We start from the raw sequence: 21,144 nt of genomic DNA on the forward strand, positions 1-21,144 counted from the left end.
AATTAAGTCTTCCTCCTTTCAAAGGCTGAGGGCTGGCTTCACCCCAAGGCCTTGTCCCCAGGGAGGCAGATAATGAAGCTCTCAGCAGGCCTGGGGAGGGGGTCGGAGCCCTGCCAGACCCTGCTCTGCCCCCTTCACACAGGTCCCTGCTCCAGCTAACTGGAAAGATCCATGGGCAAGCGCTGGGAGGCAGGTGTGAGCTGTGTGGTCCTGGGGGTCCAGGAGGGGAGGGATGCACCCACCCCCACCCCCCCCACCCCCGCCTCCCCATACTCTCCTGACTCAACAGTGAGGACTAGGAAAACCAGGGGGCTTGGGGGGCTTGGGCTCAGAAGAGGGGAGTACAAATGCCCACCGGTCTGGCTCTCTCCTGCCCCTCAGCACTCTCCTCTCTGGAGGGGTTGCTGAGCTCTTTGGCTCTTCTCCTTGCCTCTCTGTGCTTCCGCTGGGTTCCAGCACCCAGTCCTGAGGTGCAGTTGGGGAAGGCAATCATGAACAGCAGACGACAGCTCAAGGGACATCATTCTGGATGTTCTGCTTCCCACTACCAGTTCGCTGAGCAAACCCCATTGGCTGATTGACCCAGGCCTGCCCAGACACCACCCAGTGATCCATCTAGAGCCATCAAGTGACTGACTTATTTTCTGGCCAATGAGATGAGAGAAGCATTGGGTGGGGCTCTAAAGGAGTCTTTGAAAGGTACCACATTGGCTTTGCCTTGGACCTCGTTCATCATTCTCCTGTCTGGTACGGTTGACCTTTTTGCTATTTATGAAGAGGCATCAAAATGAGAGCACGCTTTCACACTAAAGATGATGGAGGGGATAAGGAGGGAGCCAGAGCTTTCACAACAGCCCTGGGTTGCACAGGGGGGAACTTCTTACTCTACGAACACCCTGCTTCCTGCCGCCTTGGATGTTAGGGTGTTGTTGATTAGGTTTCGGTTAAGCCGAGTACAGATGGAAAAGCTCGTTTTCCTCTGATTGCCCTGTCTGCATGGAGATGGGGCCCCGGAGCGTAAGACCACTGTGAATTTAGGCAGCCCTGGAAATCAAGCTGAGTGTGGAGGTGTCATTTCACCAACACCCCGGGATGGGGTACATGTGCTCCCTGATGCACCTGAGTATCTGCATCTGCATTCCTTAGTGCCTGCATTCTCTCCAGTTTTAGCAGTTTCCTGGCCATGTCTGAGTTATTCCTCAAAACTAAGTCCATCCATCCCCTTCCAGAAAACACAGACTGCCCTTTCACAGCTTGGGAGGGATTTGACCCTTTCCCTCTCTGTCCCACAACCCCCTGGGTCATGTTGAGTATGACATGAGTCAATTACAGATGAACTGTTCCCATTGTACCTGGCCCTTCCTTGACTGCCAAGGTGACATTGGACCCTAGTGCTGATTGGTCATTTCCATCGTTCAGTGAACCATCCTCCACCTGCTCAATCATTCAGTCTATGATTTACTGAGCCCTGATCCCAACACTGCTCTGCTCTGCCTAGCTAGCTGTTGTAGGGTCTAGAATCTCTGTGGTTAGGGAATCCCTGGGACAGTCCTCAGAAGGGACAAACTCACAGATCAGTATGATCCCCCCACAAGTCAGGCTCCCGATGGCTCACAGAGCAGGGAGGGATGCAAGCCTGGCGTCCAGCAAACCAAGTAGATACTCTGGCAGGCAGGAAAGGATAGAGGGGGTACAGGGCTCTCAACTCAGTTCCTCAAGCAAAAAGTATCATGGTGGGTGTGTTGAGGGGGATATAACGCAGACCCCGATATTGTCTAGACTCTGGGACTTGGAGGAGACTGTGCGGGTGCTCCGCAGTAGTGGGGGGTCAGGGAGGAAGCCAGACAAGGCCAGCTCTAGGAGTTCAACATGGAGCAGATGCCTCTGAAGTACCTGCTCATCTTCTCCTTCCTCTGGCCCAAGAAATCTTTCTTTGGGTGCCTTTTCTTTCTTGCTTGCTCCCATTCTCTTCCTAAGAATTGTTCACCTGAGCAAGTACCTGAGCTGGCATTGACAGGCACCCCGAGGGGTCCGAACAACCCTTTTAACATTGAGTGCCAGCCTTTAGGGGTCTTCCTATCCCAACCCTCATCTTTCCAGAGTTTTTTTGTTGATGCTTGGAGCTTACTCCTGGCTCTGTGCTCAGGGATTATTCCTAGTGATACCCTGCTCAGGGTTATATGTAGTGCCAGGGATTGAACCTGGATCAGCCATATGCAAGACAAGCTCCCTGCCCCCTGTACTATCTCTGTGACCTCTCTGGCATTTAAAAAAAAAACTCAGGCCCCAAGCACCAAGGACTTTTCTGGTGTCTATTCTTCTTGCCCTCAAGACTCCATGGAGGGAGAGACTGAATGACCAAGGCATGGTTGGGGCATCTGGTGTGTTGCAGGCCTTGCATGGAGGTGCCGTGCAAGTACTTCACACAGTAACTGATCTCACAACTCTACTCAGTAGAAATCATCATCATCCCCTTCAAGAGGAAAAAATGTACCAAAACTGACAGAAGAAACAGAAAACAGGAGTGCTTCGAACCTCCTGAAGAACTTGGGTATGCAACCAGACCCCTTCTCCCCCAGAAAAATCCCAGGCCCAGATGATTATCTGCTCTACCTAACATTGAAGAAAAAGAAACAAACTTCATTGCAGAAACTTTGCGAAGAACAGAGAGGGACTTCTTTCCAAGTCATATTAGGAGGCCTGCATAATATTGATCTCTCAACTTCATTAGATCATAATAGGCTGCGCCAGGCCAGGGACAGAGCACTTGCCGTGTGTGTGTGTGTGTGTGTGTGTGTGTGTGTGTGTGTGAGAGAGAGAGAGAGAGAGATAGAGAGAGAGAGAGAGAGAGAGAGAGAGAGAGAGAGAGAGAGAGAGAGAGAGAGAGACCCTGGCCGAACAAAGATAAGATAAAACAGGAGGAGCTGAGATAAGATAATAGAGATAAGATGAGATAAAAATGGAGGTTAGGCCAATCTCAGATTGTTGCCGTATAGCCCTGGGCATGATGCCTTAGAGTTGCATGCTCAGTGTATGGTCCTGATTTGTTGTGGTCAAGCCAGGGCTTGGGTTGTGATTTGTCTCTTATCTCACCAGACTGAGTCTAGAACAGTATCCCCTGGACAAAGAAAGAGATGGGAAAGGAACTGGGAACCATCCTGAGCTGCCACTGCCCACTCTGGGCCTCTTCCACATACTCCTCCACACATCCAGGCTTCAAGGCTGGTAGATTCCAGCTACAATAGCTGGCGCTCGGAGTCTCTGCCAGATGGAGCAAGGGCAAGGCTGGCCAGGTTGAGGTGAAATCCCCTGCTTCCCCAAGGCTCATGACTGAGGGAGCCCCAGCAGCGAAACTCTTGGCCTTGGAATGGCTCCTTTGCCCCACTTCCCCTTGGCCTGGGGTCCCCAGCTCACCCGCAGGCCGGAGTCTATGCCAAGACAACTCTACCTCTCACTTCAGACTTGTTTTTTCCTCGACTGAAATCACCCTGTATACATTGTTCTGTGACTTGCTTTTTTTTCACGTCACAATCCCACGAGCTATTTATAGCTCCTCTACCTCCCCCAAGGATTTTGAGGCAGTTTACCAGAGCTGTCGAAGGCGGGGTGCCGAGCAGCTGAGGGTGCGTGCCCCCCGCCCCTTCTTGTGAGTGTCGCTGACCTGGATTGCTGTTCTGTGCTGCCTCTTGCTCTCGGCTGACCTCGGGTCTGGCTGGAAGCTTTCCCAGTGCCAGTTTGTTCATCTGTGAAATGGGGTTGGCCTCCGGATCCGTGAGAGAAGGTAAAATGGATGTTCCAGCCTCTCAACTTCCCCGACCTGCCTGGGGCATTGAGTACAGGATGTCAATCCTCTGGAGCCTGGATGTAGGCCAGACAGCCCATGGAAGGTGGACCCAAGCCTCGAGTAGCCCGTTCTGCTCCCCAAACAGAAAACTGAAGACGAGGCAGCAGCAGTATTGAAGCATACATGGAGCCCAGCCTACCCCGCTCCCATGCCCCCTCTCGGACCAGAGGGGGTGTCCTGAGGGACAAGCTGGGCCAACTTCCCCCATTCAGGGCTCAGACTGAGAATAAGTGGCTCATGGTAAGTACCTGGTGATGTTTGGAGTCCTTCACTTTGACCTGGAACCTTCTTTTCCCTATTTGGAATGTGGGGAAACTGAGGTCAGGGACACTGGACATCATTGGGCTCTAGACATCATTGGGCCCAGCCCCCTCCTTCGGCCTGAAAAGACAGACTCTGGGGAGGAGGGGCAGAGAGAGAAGGCCATCCCGTGGGGGCACCCCTGTTCTAGACCAGTAAGCCTGGGACGTTGAGGCCAGAGCAGGCTGGCAGCGGCTCACACTTAGCCTAAGGAGTGGGAACCGCATCTGTGCACCAAGGACCAGCAAGGGGTGGAGCATCGTGAGAGCTGTCCTCTAGCCTCCTCCTACCATGCACCCCTCCCGCACACTCCAGTGGCCCTTCCCTAAGGGGCCTCTTACCCTGCTCCAGGACCACACCGACACCCGGCACGGAGGGCTCCTGAGCTGACTGTGATAATGACTCTGACTCCCCCTAACCAGAGGTCCCCACCCCCAGGAGAAAGGTCTAACTCATCTCTGTACCTACCCCAGCCCCCTAAGAATCCTCCTGCTCAGTTTTATTTGATTCTCGTTTTGGTTTCTGGGCCACACCTGATTGTGCTCAGGGCTGACTCCTGGCTCTGTGCTCAGGGATTGCTCCTGGTGGTGCTCGGGAAACCATATGGGGGTGCTGGGAATTGAACCCATGCCACCATGTGCACTACCCACGGGACCATCCCTCCAGCTCCCCTCCACCCCATCTCTGTTTAATGGTAACTTTGACCTCCTTCCCTCCTCTCAACCTCCCCACCCCTTCCCCACCTCCCAAGCCTCCCTCCCTCCCAGGCTAGTGCTCCCCCTCATCCAGGGCAGTCATGCCTCTTTGCCTTCCTGCCACACAGCCCCGAGGGGTCATCCCCCCGCCTGGCCTCTGTAACCAGGAGTACCAAGCTGCCAGCAAAGGGACAGGAGCCACTGGCCTGGAGCAGGAGACCGAGTCGTGTCAGTGTCCGTGGACCCACCAGGGTGCTCTCAGGGGCCAGCCCAGCCTGCATCTTTGAAGCACCCAAGACCGTGGCACCTGCTTCTGCTCACTGACAGCCGTCTGGGTCCCCGCTCTCTTCCCGAGGTGGGGGCAGGGCCGGGGAGACTCCCCGTTTGTCAGTTGGGGAGAGCTGTGTTTCCATGGCTACGAGCCATGGGAGCTGCCGGGAGATGGGGCCATGGTGTACACAGACACAGATCCGCGCGGTCCTGCAAGAAAAATAGCACCAGATTTGCTGAGTCATTGGCCCCACATATTTATAGTCTCTGGCAAAGGCAGACCTGCCCATCAGAGGCTAATAATACTGCAGCGGCGTGTTAATTGCACCCGCTGTCTTCAAGCATTCATTCAGACACCAGAGCTGCTCCTTGAATAGAGAGTGGGGCCCTCTGAACGCATTTGCTGCCGGTGAGGAGTGTGCCGAGGAGTGAGGGTGCGTGTGGGAGCACGGTGCAGGGGGGCCCTGCCAGCTCTAGAGGCTGACGGTCCCAGTGTCACCCAGACCAGGCTGAGCCCCGCCCCCTGCAAGGTCAGCCACCTGGGGCCATCTCAGACTCACCCCCCCCAGCAGAGGTGGACAGAGGAGGTCAGAGGTGGGTGTTCCCCAGGGATGGGATGGGGGAGCAGGGTGCTGGGGGCCTGATACTTTCGGGTCATAGCTGTGGGGGGAGTGGCCGTGGTCTGCAGCTCTGGGCTCTTGGGCAGTGAGATAAAAGGGAGAGAGAGACCCTTCTCTGTCTTCCGGGAAATGTCCCCCTGTAGATCCCACGACACAACTGGGATGGTCACTGGGCCCCAGCATGGCAGCCAGGCACCATCCTGGACTGGCCTGGCCCACACTGCTGTCAGGAGGAGTGTCTTTAGCTCTGGGCCCCGGAACCAGGAGTGCTGGCTGGTGGGGAAGCAGGAACACTAAGCCCTGGCCTCTGAGCACTCCCCAAGGCCAGATAGCCACCACCAGCACTGCTCCGCCACAGCCGTCCCGTACTTCCTTTCCCTGGCCCCTGACAGTGGCACACGGGCAGAAGAGTGGTGAGACACGGAGCACCCACGCTCTTGCTCGGGGGTTGGTTCTTATTTCTGCTTTTACGTGCAGGGCTCTCACCGTTTGGAATGCATTTGTCCGGGCTCCACCCAGTCCTACTCGGGAAGCTGCAAAGAGCCTAGATGGAACCCTGGTCTCCCCAGGCAGGTGCTCCCACCCTTTGAGGTGTCTCCTTGAGGCTCTGTGTTTTCTGAGCTGCCAGTCAAGCACTTCTCTACCTCAGGCTCGGACCTTGCTCCTCCTCTCAGCAATTGCCCAACATTCCTTCCCCACCCGTTTCCGCCTCTCCCCCCCACACACTCTGAACACGCAGGGCCTGAGAGAGACCACCCAAGGCCCCCCCACCCCTCTGTCCTGTCTGAAGCCAGGAGGCTGCGGGGTGCTGATTCTGGCCCCCATTGGTTTCAGCAGGGACACACACACACACTCCCACTTCTGCTCTCTATAAAGTGGGCATAAGGGGTCAGAAGCCACACACTGTCTCCATGGGGTACTGGTGTTGACGGAGGCCAGCAGAGCCGGGGTGCAGGGAGGAGCAGGACCTAGGTTGTCTGGTGTTGGGTCTCATTTCTCACTCCAAGCCCCAAAGAGCACCTCATTCTTTAGAGTTTCCCAGCTCCCCTCAAGGGGAGCAGCGCAAAGTGGGGGAGAGGGGGCCAGAGTTCTCAGTTCTCTTGGAGGAAGGTTTGCTCAAGAGTTCTTATGAATAGTAAATCAAACAGTGGCAGCTATTCTGGGTAGGAAAGAGCCCTCTCCACCCAGTTCCTGCTGTCCTCTCTCTAGGGAAGTCCACCTGGTGGGGCGGGAGCCGTGTGCTTTAGGGTGCAGCTTCCTCTATGAACAGTCACAGCTTCCAAGTGCCCTGATGGACGCCCATGCTGCCCCCTCTCCACCCCCAGAAGTGTGTGGGGGGAGAAAGATTTCAGGCACCTTCCATGACAGTTCCATGGAGCTTGGTCTATGCTCTCAGGAGGGTGGGAAAACTCTAAATGTGCCCCAGTGGCAGAAAATTGCCAACCCTGGAACTGGCCCTTCCCCCTGCCCTGACAAGACCCCGAGTTGCTGCCCACAAATGATTTCTCCGGCTCCTGAACGGCCATGATCCCAGAGGCACACAAACCAATCTCAGGACCCAGGAGCTTTTGGCAGTAATCCCTTTAGGCTTATTACTAAAATATCAGAAATCCAAAATTGCATGGCCACTAGTGCGGCCACACGATATCATATGCTCTTCATTGTCAGCAATGTCAAAAACAAACTGTCAAACTGTCCTCTCGTTGTTCATCGATTTGCTTGAGCGGGCCCAGTAACGTCTCCACTGTGAAACTTCTTGTTACTGTGTTTGGCATACTGAGTACTCTCGGTAGCTTGCCAGGCTCTCTGAGAGGGGTGGAGGAATCAAACCTGGCTCGGCCAGGCTGGCTGCTCGCAAGGCAAATGCCCTACCACTATGCTATCACTCCAGCCCACAATTATCTAATGATGTCTTTTTGGCAGGTCTGATTGTTGGGAGGGGTGGGGAATTTCAAATAATAATGGTGGGTCTTCTGTCAAAAAATGGAATGTAATCAAAGTAGAGAGAGAGAGTAAAGTGGAAATCGTCTGTCACACAGGCAGGGGGAGGGGTGGGATGGGGGTATACTGGGGTTCTTGGTGGTGGAAAATGTACACTGGTGAAGGGATGGGTGTTTGATCATTGTATTACTGAGACTTAAACCTGAAAGCTTTGTAACTGTTCTCATAGTGATTCAATAAAAATAAATAAATAAATAAATAAATAAAAACAGAAGATCACCAACCCATTCTCTCCTAGGTGGCTTGGGACAAATTATAAATGGATCAGCTCTGTCCTGTCTGCAATGGGTATAAAAACGTCATAGGCCATATGTGGTTGGTTGGATTTGAGTTAATATTGCTTTGTTGGGCGGGGGGGGTGACACCCAGCCCTGCTCAGGACTTACTCTTGGCTCAGGGGTCAACTCCTGGCAGGGGTTGGATCCAGATGTGGTGCCAGGATCAAATCTGGGTTTGTCTCATGCAAGGCAAACACTATCCTTCAACTCTCTCTCTCTCTGGCCTCTAACGCTGTAATATCGTTATTATTCATACAAAGTCAAGGTGCATACCAGGCTTAGGGCTGTGCAAGGCACAATTGACTGGACTCAGTGGAAATTTTTGTTAAATAAATCAGAAGTGGATGCAGGGCAGAGCCCAAGAACAAAGACTGCAGACAACCCTGTCTTGGTCACTGAAATAGTCACTGAACACTGACAGTGTCTGTCTACCCCAGCCCAGGCCGGATGAGGCTTGGGCAGCTGGATATCTTGCTGGTCTCTGCACTGTTAGCCACCAAAGGGAGGATGGTCCACGCAGTGAGAGCCCGACCCCGCCCGCTCTGATCGTCCCTCCTTACCTGGGATGTTATGGTCATTGATAACACAACAGGCAACTTTAGCTAACACAAAGGTGTGAGACCACATGTCAGGCTCTGTGCCGAGTACTTGACCACCAGTAGGTTATTCCGCCTCCTTCTTCCCACGGCTCTGTGCTGAGCTTCGGGATGAAGATTGGAGGCAGATAGAGGTTGGGGTAACATGCCCACAGTCACACAGGGATAGATGGAGGAGACCTTGGAACCCAAAGCTGCCTGACACCACAGCCAGGCCCTGTGCCCTCTGGGTCATGTCTCTTGACTCTCATCGAAGTCTTGTCCAGGAAGACATAAATAGGGATTCTGGGGGCCAATCTGGTCCCCACCCCACTTCAGCCTTTTTAGCAGCCCCGTAGCCCTCTTGGTCCAAGAACTGAGGATTTGAGCAGGAGGTCTGAGGACCGTGGGAGCTAGGGAATGACAAATAGGCCTCTTGAGAATGGGGTGAAAGACCCTGGAGGAGCCCCACGCAGGACTGTTGCCAAGTTCCAGGTTTGATGCCAGGGCCCGGGACGCACAGGAAGCCTTGCGGTGAGGGGATGCAGCTTTCAGATTCCTACCTCTCCCTCCCTCACCCTCCCCATCGTCTGGTCCCTCAGAGCCCACTTGGCTGTGTCTCTTTCCTGTGTCTCCAAAGGCAGTGGCCCTGGGGGAGGGCTGTCCCCTGGGGCCGTGATGCTGTGGAAAGTGGCCATTTATGAGGAGGAGACAAGGCCAGCTGCATTCTAAAGAGGCTCCAGGGAGCTGCAGTGCCTCGAGGCCAGGGACAGGGCATCTCTGCAGTTCCCACAGTTGGCGCCTAGGCAGTGGCCCTGTGGTGAGGGGGGGGATCTCTGGTGGGAGGGATTTCAAGCAGCTTCTGTTCATGAATGTGGTCGCCGGAGCATGGCTATGGGTGTATTCCATCTGGGTGGGGACAGACCCTGGGCTGGGGAACAGGACCTAGGCTGGACTCCTGACTCCCAGAGCTGCTAGAGGTGCCCACGGAAACAACCTTCTACAGTAAGAGGATAAGTGTCATGAGCACAGACTCCAGGGCACCTGGGGAAGCCTCCTATGGCAGCCTGCAGGCTCAGGAAGCAGGGCTGAGTCTGGCCTGGGAAGGAGGTGGCAAGGGGTTCTGGGCAGGGCAGCGGCATCTCAGGTCAGCCTCAGAGCTGGGGGACCTGGGACTCAGAGCCAGTCAGCTAACTCTTGGACAAAGCATCTCCCATGTCACAGATCAGAGACACAATAGAGTTAGATACTTCCACATTGGAAAATCAGTCCATGCCACTCATTGTATCAATTACTAGAAAGCGAATGCTTCACAGACATCAAAACACATTAAATGCAACTGAACACCCATGTTCATGAAAATACCTAATAAAAATTTTCAAAAGAGCACTTGCCTGACACAATAAAAAATGCATCTGCAACCGACATCATTATTCTGAGTAATCACACACCAGCAAGAGGTCTTCTATGAAGTCAAAGAAAGACAAACTTACCAGCTATTGCCACCACCAGCTTACATTGTTCTGGAAGTCATGGCCAACACAATCATACATTTAAAGAATGAATAAGGGAGTCAGAGCAATAGTACAGCGGGTAGGAAATTTGCCTTGCATGCTGTTAACCCGGGTTTGATCCCCGGCATCCCATATGGTCTCCTGAGCACCACCAGGAGTAATTCCTGAGTACAAAGCCAGGAGTAACCCTGAGCATCACTGGGTGTGGCCTAAAAAGCCAAATCAATAAATAAATAAAAAGAAGTGTAACATTTGGGGAGAAGGAGAAATTGCCGTCGTTGTTTGCTCACGATCTGATTGCTTATTACAGAAACTCCTGGGAATCAACTGGGAACACAAGAATTCAGGAAGAGCAATGGCCAGTTGAGTCACCACAGGAGCACACAGTCCTGAGAACGAAGGGAAAGGAACATCAGCAAGGTGGGTTCTTTATGTTCGCTTTTGTTCAGGGGCCACCCCAGCAGTGCTCAGGGCTTACTTCTGGCTCTGGACTCAGGGATCACTTCCGTTTTTGTTTTGCTTTTTGGGTCAACCCAGCAATACACAGGGGTTACTCCTGGCTCTGTACTCAGGAATCACCCCTGGCGGTGCTCAGGGGACCCTTTGGGATGCTGGGAATTGAACCCGGGTCGGCTACGTGCAAGGCAAATGCCCTACCCACTGTGCTATTGCTCCAGTCCACCGGGGATCATTTCTATGGGGCTCGAAGGACCCTCTGGGGTGTGAGGGATCAAACATGCATTGGCAGCCGTGCATGAGGCAAACGCCCAACCTGCTATACCTGGCTGCCCAGGCCCTGCAAGGTGGGTGCATCAGTAACTCACCACCCCACAGCAAGGTAGTAAGGAAGTGGCCCAAGGACACCCAAGCTCAAGAACAAGCTCTGAGCATCAGTGGTCTGGAGGGGCCATGAGAGAAGAGGGGGTCCAGGGTGAGTATGTCTTTGAAGCCTCCTCCAGAGCTGTATGCAGTGGGGCTTGGGTGGGGAGCCTTTGGGCCAGTCCCCAACAGCCCTGGCAGCTCAGGACAACAGACAATTCCCAGAGGTTCCCAGAATCTCGGGCTCTGCTGGACAGGACCCAGACTCACCTCCTGGGTGCTGGGTGTGGGGGACAGAATGGAAGACCCTGATGGAATATTCCCCCACTCTCAGATACGCTTTCCCAGTGAGCAAGATTTCAACTAAGCTTTCCTGACCATTTGATGGGTTGATTACAAATGGTCCCTCGCAGGGCCAGAGCGATAGTACAGCGGGTAGGGCATTTGTCCTGCACGCCGCTGACCCAGACTCAATCCCCAGCATCCATAATGGTCCCCTGAGCACTGCCAGGTGGAATTTCTGGGTGCAAGGCCAGGTATGACCCAAAAAGACAAAAACAAACAAAAAACCAAATGGCCCCTTGGGATTTATTATAGCAGATTTTACAAGAGAATCTATCCTTGCAAAGATGCACCCTCAGTCAACCTCCCAGTCAACCTCCAATGCCACCAACTCATTCCCCAGGCTCTGGAAACTGGACCCTGTCTTGTTTAGGGTGACATGATTTCCTGGAGGGACGCAGCTGGGCTGCAGGGTAGGGGCCTGGTCATGTGTTCCAGGGCCCATCCTCCAAAGGGAAATCTTAGGAATCTCCCTACTTCTGTGGGCGCATGTGGCAGTCCTGCAGGGATGACCCCTGGCAAACACTGGCTTTCCTCTGGGTTTTCCATGACTCACCCTCAGAGGTAAAGGTGTGCGGGCACAGCCACATTTCAGAGCAGTAAGCTTGCTGCCCTGGCCCCCCTCACTGTTTTCCCCACTCAGGGCCTCCATCAGCATGATAAAGAATCATGACCCCCTCTCAGCACTGCACCAGCTGGCCCTGCCAGGGACATGCAGTCCCCTCTGAGGTGACACTGCCTTGTACAGGGAGTCTCGGTGCAAGGGAGTGGGGCTGTTGGTGCCATTGCAATGTCTCAGCACTGGGATGGTACACTTTTGGGTCTCATGATTCCGTGCTCAGATGGCGGCCAATGTGGCACTTCCAATCTCTCTGGATCAGAGCAGGTTTCCCGGAGGGACGCAACTGAGCTGCAAGGTAGAATAGGACAGATCAGCTCGGGCCACAGGATATTCTTTCCTTGCTGCAAAGTGTACCAGCACAGAAGCCCAGACACATTTCATGCCGGCTCAGCCCTGACTCTCATGGGTTGGCTCCTGGCTGCTCCTTAGAAAGCCAAGCCCTGCACAGCAAGCCCCATTTCCTACCAGGACGGAGCCCCTTCTTGCAAATGGGGCCCTGTTGCTCTAATTTCCACCTATCTCTGTGTTTCTGCCTAGGTGCCTAGCATTACCCCCAGAAATGCCTCCTCTCTTTGTTTTGTGTTTATTTATTTGTTTGGCCATACCCACTGGTGCTTAGGGCCTACTCCTGGCTCTGTGCTCAGGGATCACTCCCGGTAAGTCTTGGGAGACCACATGGGATGCCAGGGGTTGGATCTGGGTTGGCCATGGCAAAGCAAGAGCCCTACCCATGACACAGTCACTTAGGCCCCGAATGCTTCCTGTCTTGAGATCAAACTTGAGATCAAAAATACCCATCGGGTCTCCTTGTGAGCGTCCTCACTCAACACCCCCATACCACAAGGCAGGAACTTTTCAGGGCATTCGGGGGAGTGGGACTTGGACCTCTGGAAAGGGAAGTAGGTTTGTTCCTCCTACTCCTACCCCTCATCCTTTTTCCATGAGCTCATTGATTTTCTAAGGCCCCCCATTCCCCATGATTAGAGTCTGGCAGAAGAGTGGGGGAAGAGTGAAATTCACCAAGTTTCCCTGGATCCCAGGTCTTGTCACCGTGGCAACCACGTGAGGTCACCAGTGTCCTTAAACTGGGAGGAGAGATGTCTCTTTGCCCTTGGATTCTGTGGCTTCTCTGGAAGTACCTGGGTGAAGGGTGGTAGGAGGGGCGAGACCAAGGCCCCCTCCCTGCTTCCCCCCAAACAACCCTGAGGATGGATGAACTCCTTGACGCCCAGGATACTCACTGCCCCAACACAAGCCTGACTTCCCTAAACTTCACCAGCATCCTTGTCCAAGAGAGCACTTCTGTGTTTTGGTGTGCAGGGAAAGACTGGCGCTGAGTTCTGGACCCCTGCTGCAGATTCCTCTCCCCATTAAGCAAAGGTTAGAACAGGGATGCTGAGATGGGGAGCCGGTGGGGAGACCAAGAGGCATCCTCCATGCTATAGGCCAAATTGTGGTTCTCTACTGGCACTCCAGAGGCCCGGCTTGCTCTCAACTTGCTGCTCCCCTTTGAGGACATCCGTGGAGCCCCCTAACTCAGAGCTCACACACTCCTCCTCTGTCCTGAAGGCAGCTCAGGGCTGGCCCCTCCACTCCCCAGGGTCCAGAAAGGCCTCTCTGCGTCACCCCTAGAGTCCATTCCTTCTGCCCCTACAACTTTGTAACTGTATCGCAAGGTGACTCAATAAAAGCAAAACAACAACAAAAAAAAAAGAATCATAAAAAATAATAAACCTCATGAGTGAAAATGAAAGAATTACCTGGTTTGTGCTGAGTGAGTTTTTAAGAAAATAATAAATAAAATACCACTAAACACACAAACGAGAACATAAAAAAAATCATAAAAAAATCAAAACTCATGAGTGAAAGTGAAAAAATTACCTGGTTTGTGCTGAGCAGGTTTTTAAAAAATAAATAAAGTACTAGTAAACACACAAATGGAAACATTAAAATTAAAAAAAAAAAGAAGAAGAAGAACCCATGAGCATTACTCATGCCATCTGCATAGCACACTGCCACACCCCCCCAAGGTCAGCCTCAGGGACCATGCTAGGACCCCCTCATCCCTCGGGAGGCCCCACTTCCCTCATCACAGTTCTTCGCCTCTACCTCCCTCACTGTTCTCATGGCCTGTCTTAGCATCACCATCAACCATCAGCACCATCACCTCCATCCTCACTCCTGACATTGAGGGCACCATTACCAGAGGGGTTACCTGTCACTTCCATCCTCCTCCCAAGGGACCACTCTTCCCTTGGTCCCTACCACTGCCTCCTCCTCAGCATCCCTGTTAACTGAGGGAAACTGTATCCCCACCCCTTCATAAAACCAACTGATTGACTTACCCTTCACTCAACTCCTTCAATGGAGTCCTCAAGATCAGACACAGGAAAAGGACAGCTGGATCATGTGGCCCCAGACACACACACACACACACACGGGATCCTTTCTTCCTTGGGGAAATCTCTCAACTACCTGCCACCAGAATGACCACAGGGATACTTTCTTTACTGTCTCAAGGCATAGCTGAGACACAGCTAGGACTAGGACACCTGTATTAAAGGGGATAGTAAAGGTAAAGGTAAAGGCCCTCCCGTTGATCGTCGATTTGCTCGAGCGGGCCCAGTAACGTCTCCATTGGAGACTTTGTTGTTACTGTGTCTGGCATATCGAATACTCTCGGTAGCTTGCCGGGCTCTCCGATAGCTTGCCGGGCTCTCCAGCCCAGCGGGTAGGGCGTTCGCCTTACAAGCGGCCGACATGGCCGACCCGAGTTCGATTCCTCTGCCCCTCTCGGAGAGCCCGGCAAGCTACCGAGAGTATTCGATATGCCAGACACAGTAACAACAAAGTCTCCAATGGAGACGTTACTGGGCCCGCTCGAGCAAAGGGGATAGTAATACAAAATAATCTGCAAGGGGGGCAATCAGGAGCAGAAACATTGGTTCCAAATTCCTGAGCAGCGGTGACTTAGCAGTACAATAAAGTAAAGGCCTTTGGGGAGTGCTTTCTCAGAAGTACATTTTTAAGAATCTATCTTGAGGAAACAATTAGATGAACGTGCAGAGAAGGTATGTGGGTGTTTTAATAGCAAAACTTGGAAGTAGCCTAAATGCATAACAAAAGAGATGATTAAAAAGAAAAAAACATATGGACTAATACACAGCCTGGAACAGAAAGTAGAGACATCTATTGACATAAAAAATAAGGCGATTTATGTTGTTAATGAACAAAAGCAGGCTTCATTTCAGCATTTGTAGAACAATCTCCTATTTCCAAGAATATAAATGTGTTCATGAAACAAGGTGAAAATATTTTATCTTAACAGATGGCACCAAAATTTTTCTTAGACAGAAAACTGTCTTTGTTTGGAGAAATGGGGGAAAAAAAAGCTTCCATCAACTGTTTAGTGGGATGATGGTGGCAAGTTGCGTGACATGAGACAAGGAGAGGAATTCATTTTGCTCCTGAGGAAGAAGACAGAGACAAAGAACCATGGCACAAGGAAAGAAGAGAGAGAAAAGGAGTCGTTTATGAAGACAGAGTGATAGCACGGCAGGCAGGGCATTTGCACAAAGCCCACCTAAGTCCGACCCACAGCATCCCATATGGTCCCCCGAGCACTGCCAGGAGTAATTCCTGAACACAGAGCCAGGAGTATCTTCTGAGCTACTGCTGGGTATGGCCAAAAAAAAAATCTAAAAAGTAAAAACAAGGAGTCATTATTCTTGGGGAAGGAGGAAGGTCAAGGTGTGGGAATGGCGGGAAAAGTCCGGCTTAGAGGGTCTTTCCTTGAGAAGGTCTCACTTGACTGCAGTTGGGGCGGTTCCTCCTTCCCCACACCAGATTCTCTGCTTCCCCTGCCAACTGCTCGTGCTTCTGCATGAGTGAGTTTCCATTCATTCAGAACAGAAGCGGAACGGGGACCTTGTGTCAGGTTGGATCTGCCCCTACGGGTGGGGTAAATAAATGCTGAAGGGTGTGTTTGTTCGGTTTCACTCATGTGTGTAATCTGACTCTAAGGCAAGGATTAAAGAGGGGAAAGCAAGTTTCAGAGCCCACACACGGGGAATGCTCCCCAGAGTGAGATGGAATCGCATCTTCTGGGTGAGAGCAAGGTCCCTGCTCTCCTGCCATAGACCCTCAGCCCCTCTCCTATACTTTATGGTGCTCTCTTGACAGCCCCCTCCTACAAACTTCTATCCAGAAGTCTCAGCACCCCTGAGGCAGAGACCAGGAGGGTAACATCCTGGAGAGATGGGTAACTGTCACTCCGTTTCCTGGGCTGAGACTCACCTGGCCAGTTGGACCTCTGCTTACAGGCCCCACCTCTCCCTGGGTGAGCTGACAGTGGGAACAGTGCCCCCTTCTCAGGGAATGTCCTGCACTCACAGGACTTCTGCCATGAGCCTTCACAAGACAGTATCTTCAACAACATTGCAGCCATTCTAACTATTGGGCATAAGAACCCCACTCCCTACAGTTGAGTGGGTCCCAGATCTGGTGCTCCACTACCTCTCATGTCATCATCACCATCATACTCCATAATCTCAAGCCTGCTTGCCTGCCTTCCCTCCATCCCTTCCTCCCTCCATCCCTCTCTCTCTCCTTCCCTCCCTCCCATCTTCCTTCCTTCCTTCCTTCCTTCCTTTCTTCCTTCCTTTCCTTTTTCTTTCTTTCTTTTTTCCTTCCTTCCTTCCTTCCTTCCTCTCTCTCTTTCTTCTTTCTTTCTTTCTTTCTTCTTTCTCTTTTTTCTTTTTCTGTAATTTATTTTTTTATTTATTGATGTTTGGATCACACCCGACAGTACTCAGGGCTTACTCTGGGCTGTGTTTAGGAATCACTCCTGGCAAGGATCACAGGACCTTATGTGGTGCCGGGATAGAACCCACGTCTGCCACATGCAAGGCAAGTGCCCTAACTGCCACACTATTTTTCTGACCACTTTCTTTCTTCCCTCCCCCTCTCCCTCCCTTCCTTCCTTCTCTTTCTCCCTCTTTCCCTCCCTCTCTCCTTTCTTCCTTCCTTCCCTCCTTTTTTCCTTCCTTCCTTCCCTCCCTCCTTCCCTCCCTCCTTCCTTCCTTCCTTCCTTCCTTCCTTTCTTCCTTCCTTTCCTCTCTCTCTCTATTTCTTCTCTCTTTCTTCTTGCCACATCTGACAGTGCTCAGGGGTTACTCGGCACTCAGGAATCACTCCTGGCGGGACTCAGGGGGCCCTGTGGGTTGCAGGGGATAGAGCCTGGATTGACCGCCCAGTACAAGGCAAATGTGGTGCCGGTTGTGCTACCTGGCCTCAAACCTCCTTTCACGCAGGCAGCTCACAACCCTCTGGCTGGGCCTAGAGGCAGGGCTGACTTTCCATGGCCTGAAAGGACACCAAGAGAGAAGACAAAAGTGGGGAGAGGGCTATACCACTCCCATCTCATGACACCTCCCTGACCTGACAACCCCCCCTCAACCCCCCTCCCTACAGCTCATTCGCTTGGTATTCAAGGGGATCCCATAGCTGGGTAATGAATTTGTTTTGTGTTCCATTGGATAACACTGTTAGTTGTGAATTTATAATTTGCAGAGGGAAGGGTTTTTTTTTCCTTCAAGGCGTCAGAGAGGCTGTTGCTTACAAACTTGTAATTTGCCACTGCAAATCCATCTGTAAATGACACAACTGTGAGCCGAAAATCTCCCAGGCACGAGGATGACAGCCTCAGAATTAAATTGTGTGTTTGACGAGAGCCTGCTCTTCTGGCCTGGGCCGGGCCTTTCAGCCCCAGCAGCTCTGCCTGCCTCTGGGCTCGCGCTGTGCCTCCCCTGTCAGCACTCCCTGTGCCCACCCTTGTGCCCAGTGCCCTGTCTGGTCTGTGGGCATCCAGCAGTGGTAGCAAGAGCCCAACCAGGGCATCCCTGGGGTCACTGTAGAAAGGTTCAGCCAGTCTGTGACCCCCGTGGTCTGTTTCTCCTGGTGCTCTAGGCCTCTGTTTCCCCAACTTGGATCAGGACCCCAGGCCCTTTAGAAGGATTTCTCCCAGACGTATCAGTCACCTACCACCAGGATCTGGATTCCAGGCCTTGGGGACTGACCCAAAGCACAAAAGGGCAGCACTGGGTGTGTGCGGTGAGCTGCTGGCCCAGCCCTCACAAGGGGTTGAACATCTTTGCTTCAACTATTTCTAGCACTCCTATTTCCTATCTGTTTGTCTTCCTTCCTTTTGTGCTTCTCTTAGTTATTCCTTTCTGAAAGGTTTCTCTTTGGCTTTGACATCTTTTTCTTTTTAGTTTAGGGTGAAAATGACAATGATACTCCATCCACAGTCAACAGAAGAGTGAACCTGGCAGTTGGTGAAAAGGCAGAGCTGGGGGTAAGTTTGGGGAACCCCCCACCAAGAGTCATTGCATGGGCTGTGGAGCTCACACACTTGTTTGCAGGGGTCACACTCTTCACAGCATTCAGGCACATTTGGGTTGCAATGTCCAAGGGGAATGGCACTTTATTATTGGGGTGCGGGGGATCCCACAGAGCATTCCAATGCAAGCACTCCCATGCTTCTGTCTCCTCCTTCAGATGATAGTCTGAAAAGGCCAGAGATCAAGGGACAAAGAAGAGAGCCTGGCTCCGACTTAGAGGCTTACAGCCCGACAGGGAGTCAGGCTACTGCCAGCCTAGGATAAGAGGGAATCACTGTTTGGATCAAGGAAATCTCTTTGACAGAAGCACCAAAACCAGCCTAAAAGGATTACAGATAAGACCTGTGACTGAAAGCTGTGTGACCTCTTGCAAGGTGCTTGGCCACTCTGAACTTCCCCTGTTGTCAGTTTTGCCAAGCATGTCTTGTGGTTAATCAAGGAGACATCTATTCTAGCAGGAAATGCAGATGTCACATTTTTACAAACAGATACAGGCTATTCTGGGTAGGTTCTGGCAAGGTTTTCCCTTCCCTGGTAATAAAACGATTTTTCTTTCGCTTGGGGTCCACATTCAGTGACTGCCCACATCAGGGGTTGCTTCTGGCTCTGCATTCAGGAATTACCCCTGGAAGTGCTCAGGAGATCATGTGGAATACTGCCGGGGATCAAACCCTGCATGCACGTCAAACACCTTACCTGCTGTACTATTTCTCTGGCCCTGTGTTGGAGCCTGACCAGAGTCACGAGGAAGTTTTGGGAACGTGCTGCCTTGCAAACAAGGCTGTGTCATAGCTGCGAACAGCTAGGAACCCTGAGCGAACTGGGTTGGGGTTAGCATGTCCCAAAGCAGCCGCTTTCTGTTATAGATTAACTGTGCTATGATTGGATGAAAGTTAAACAAATATCTTATTGGGTTATTGTGCAGGCTTGCATAGATTCTGATGTGGGATATATGAGAATTGGGATGGAAAGATTTACAAGGGGGGCTGGAGCGATAGCACAGCAGGTAGGGCGTTTGCCTTGCACGCGGCCAACCCGGGTTCGATTCCCAGCATCCCATATGGTCCCCCAAGTACTGCCAGGAGTAATTCCTGAGTGCAGAGCCAGAAGTAACTCTTGAGTATTACTGGGTGAGACTCAAAAAGAAAAAAAAAGATTTACAAGGTGGTCTGATTTACTTCATCAGGAACTTTGTGCGTTATTAGGCTACAAAGTAATACATACTTTAAGGCGTTTTGATCTCATGTATTTTGATCTTATATACTCTGATGTATGCTGGATGTTTTGATCGTCAACTCAATAAAAAGAGACTGCAAAAGCCAGTCAGCGCTAAATGGCCTGAGTGAGTTAGCTCTAGTCCTCCATTTTCCAATATTTCACACGCCTTGCTTATCTCTGCGCCCACGACCAATCACTCGATCAAGAACTAACAGTCCTAGGATTAAAAATTTGAGTCAGGTGGGGCTGGAGCGATAGCACAGCGGGTAGGGCGTTTGCCTTGCATGCAGCCAACATGACTGACGCAGGTTCGATTCCCAGCACCCCATATGGTCCCCTGAGCACCGCCAGGAGCAATTCCTGAGTGCATGAGCCAGGAGTAACCCCTGAGCATCGCCGGGTGTGACCCAAAAAGCAAAAAAAAAAAATTTGAGTCAGGAGCTCAGGGGTGAGTGGAGTTAACTGGGTAAAGAAGGGGTGAGAGTATCCCCAGTCACAGAGTACAGCATGTATGAAGTGTGAAATGTGGGCAAGGAGTGTGGATTAGTTCTGTGGCCAGAGCACCTGCTTTGCCATCCTGGGTCTACCAGCTTTATCCTGGCACCACTCCTGAGTCTGAATGCTAGCCTAGCAGCACTGCTGTGTGGAATCCCCTGCCCTCCAACAAAGTGTACCATCCCTCTTGGGCATTAAAACCTAAATGCGCTTGGGTCCAGGAAAGAGGGCAACCCCTGTCAAACAAACGTGTGAGCTCCACAGCCAAGAGTGTGTGACTCCAGTCATTGCAACAACAACAAAGGGAAGGGTAACTTAGAACAAAAACTAGGAGAGGACCGTCTGCTCCCCCTTGGCGGCTCAGTGATCACCATCCGCCAAAGGCCATTGGACAGTCAGGTTTGGGCCCACAGTGGCGAGACACGCAGGGCCTCACCGGATGGGGGTGGAGCCAGCCCATGAGACCCCAAGTAGCCGCCCACAAATGGCTTCTCTGGCTCCTGATCAAACTGTTTAATGGCCATGATCCCAGAGACTCAGAAACAATTCTCAAAACCCAGCGGCTTTTGGCAAAAATGCGTCTTGACCCCACAGTAGGTTACTATCGCCGGGCCACCCCAATGGGGAAAGGGTGCTATTCCTCTGCTGCTCCCCTTGGCAACTCAGTGGCCACCATCCTCCAGAGGCCATTGGACAGTCAGGTTTTGGGCCCTCAGTGAGGACACACGTGGGGCCTCATGGGATGGGGGTGGAGCCGGCCCTTTCCTCCCCGTTTCAACGAGACCCCAAGTTGCCACCCACGAACGGCCTCTCTGGCTCCTGATAAATCTGCTAAATGGCCATGATCCCAGAGACTCAGGACCAAATCTCAGAACCCAGCAGGTCCAGAAATCTCTCCAGATTTAATTGTTAAAATTTTGGAATTTCAAAATCACGCGGCTATTACTGCAGCCGCACAACATATGTTGTTCATAACCAGCAATAGAAAACAAATTGTTTACTGTTGTCTTTTTGGCAGATCCGAGTGCTGGGGTAAAATTCCAAATAATAATGGTGGGTCTGGTGTCAAAATATTGAATGTAATCAAAGTAGAGAGAGAGTAATGTGGAAATCATCTGCCGCACAGGTAGGCAGAGGGGGGTGGGATGTG

At 52.0% G+C, this 21,144-nt stretch overlaps 1 long non-coding RNA gene across 1 annotated transcript; it reads left to right on the forward strand.

Moving 5' to 3' along the window:
- The first annotated feature begins 5,447 nt into the window (after positions 1–5,447).
- Positions 5,448–18,174, forward strand: LOC130036880 (uncharacterized). Its single transcript, XR_008794463.1, has 3 exons — positions 5,448–5,518; positions 10,408–10,517; positions 18,153–18,174. It is a non-coding gene; the product is annotated as an uncharacterized LOC130036880 (long non-coding RNA).
- Positions 18,175–21,144: the final 2,970 nt, after the last annotated feature.

The sequence above is a fragment of the Sorex fumeus genome, unplaced genomic scaffold (assembly GCF_029834395.1).
Source record: "Sorex fumeus unplaced genomic scaffold, SorFum_2.1 ptg000067l, whole genome shotgun sequence".
Taxonomy (NCBI): Eukaryota; Metazoa; Chordata; class Mammalia; order Eulipotyphla; family Soricidae; genus Sorex; species Sorex fumeus.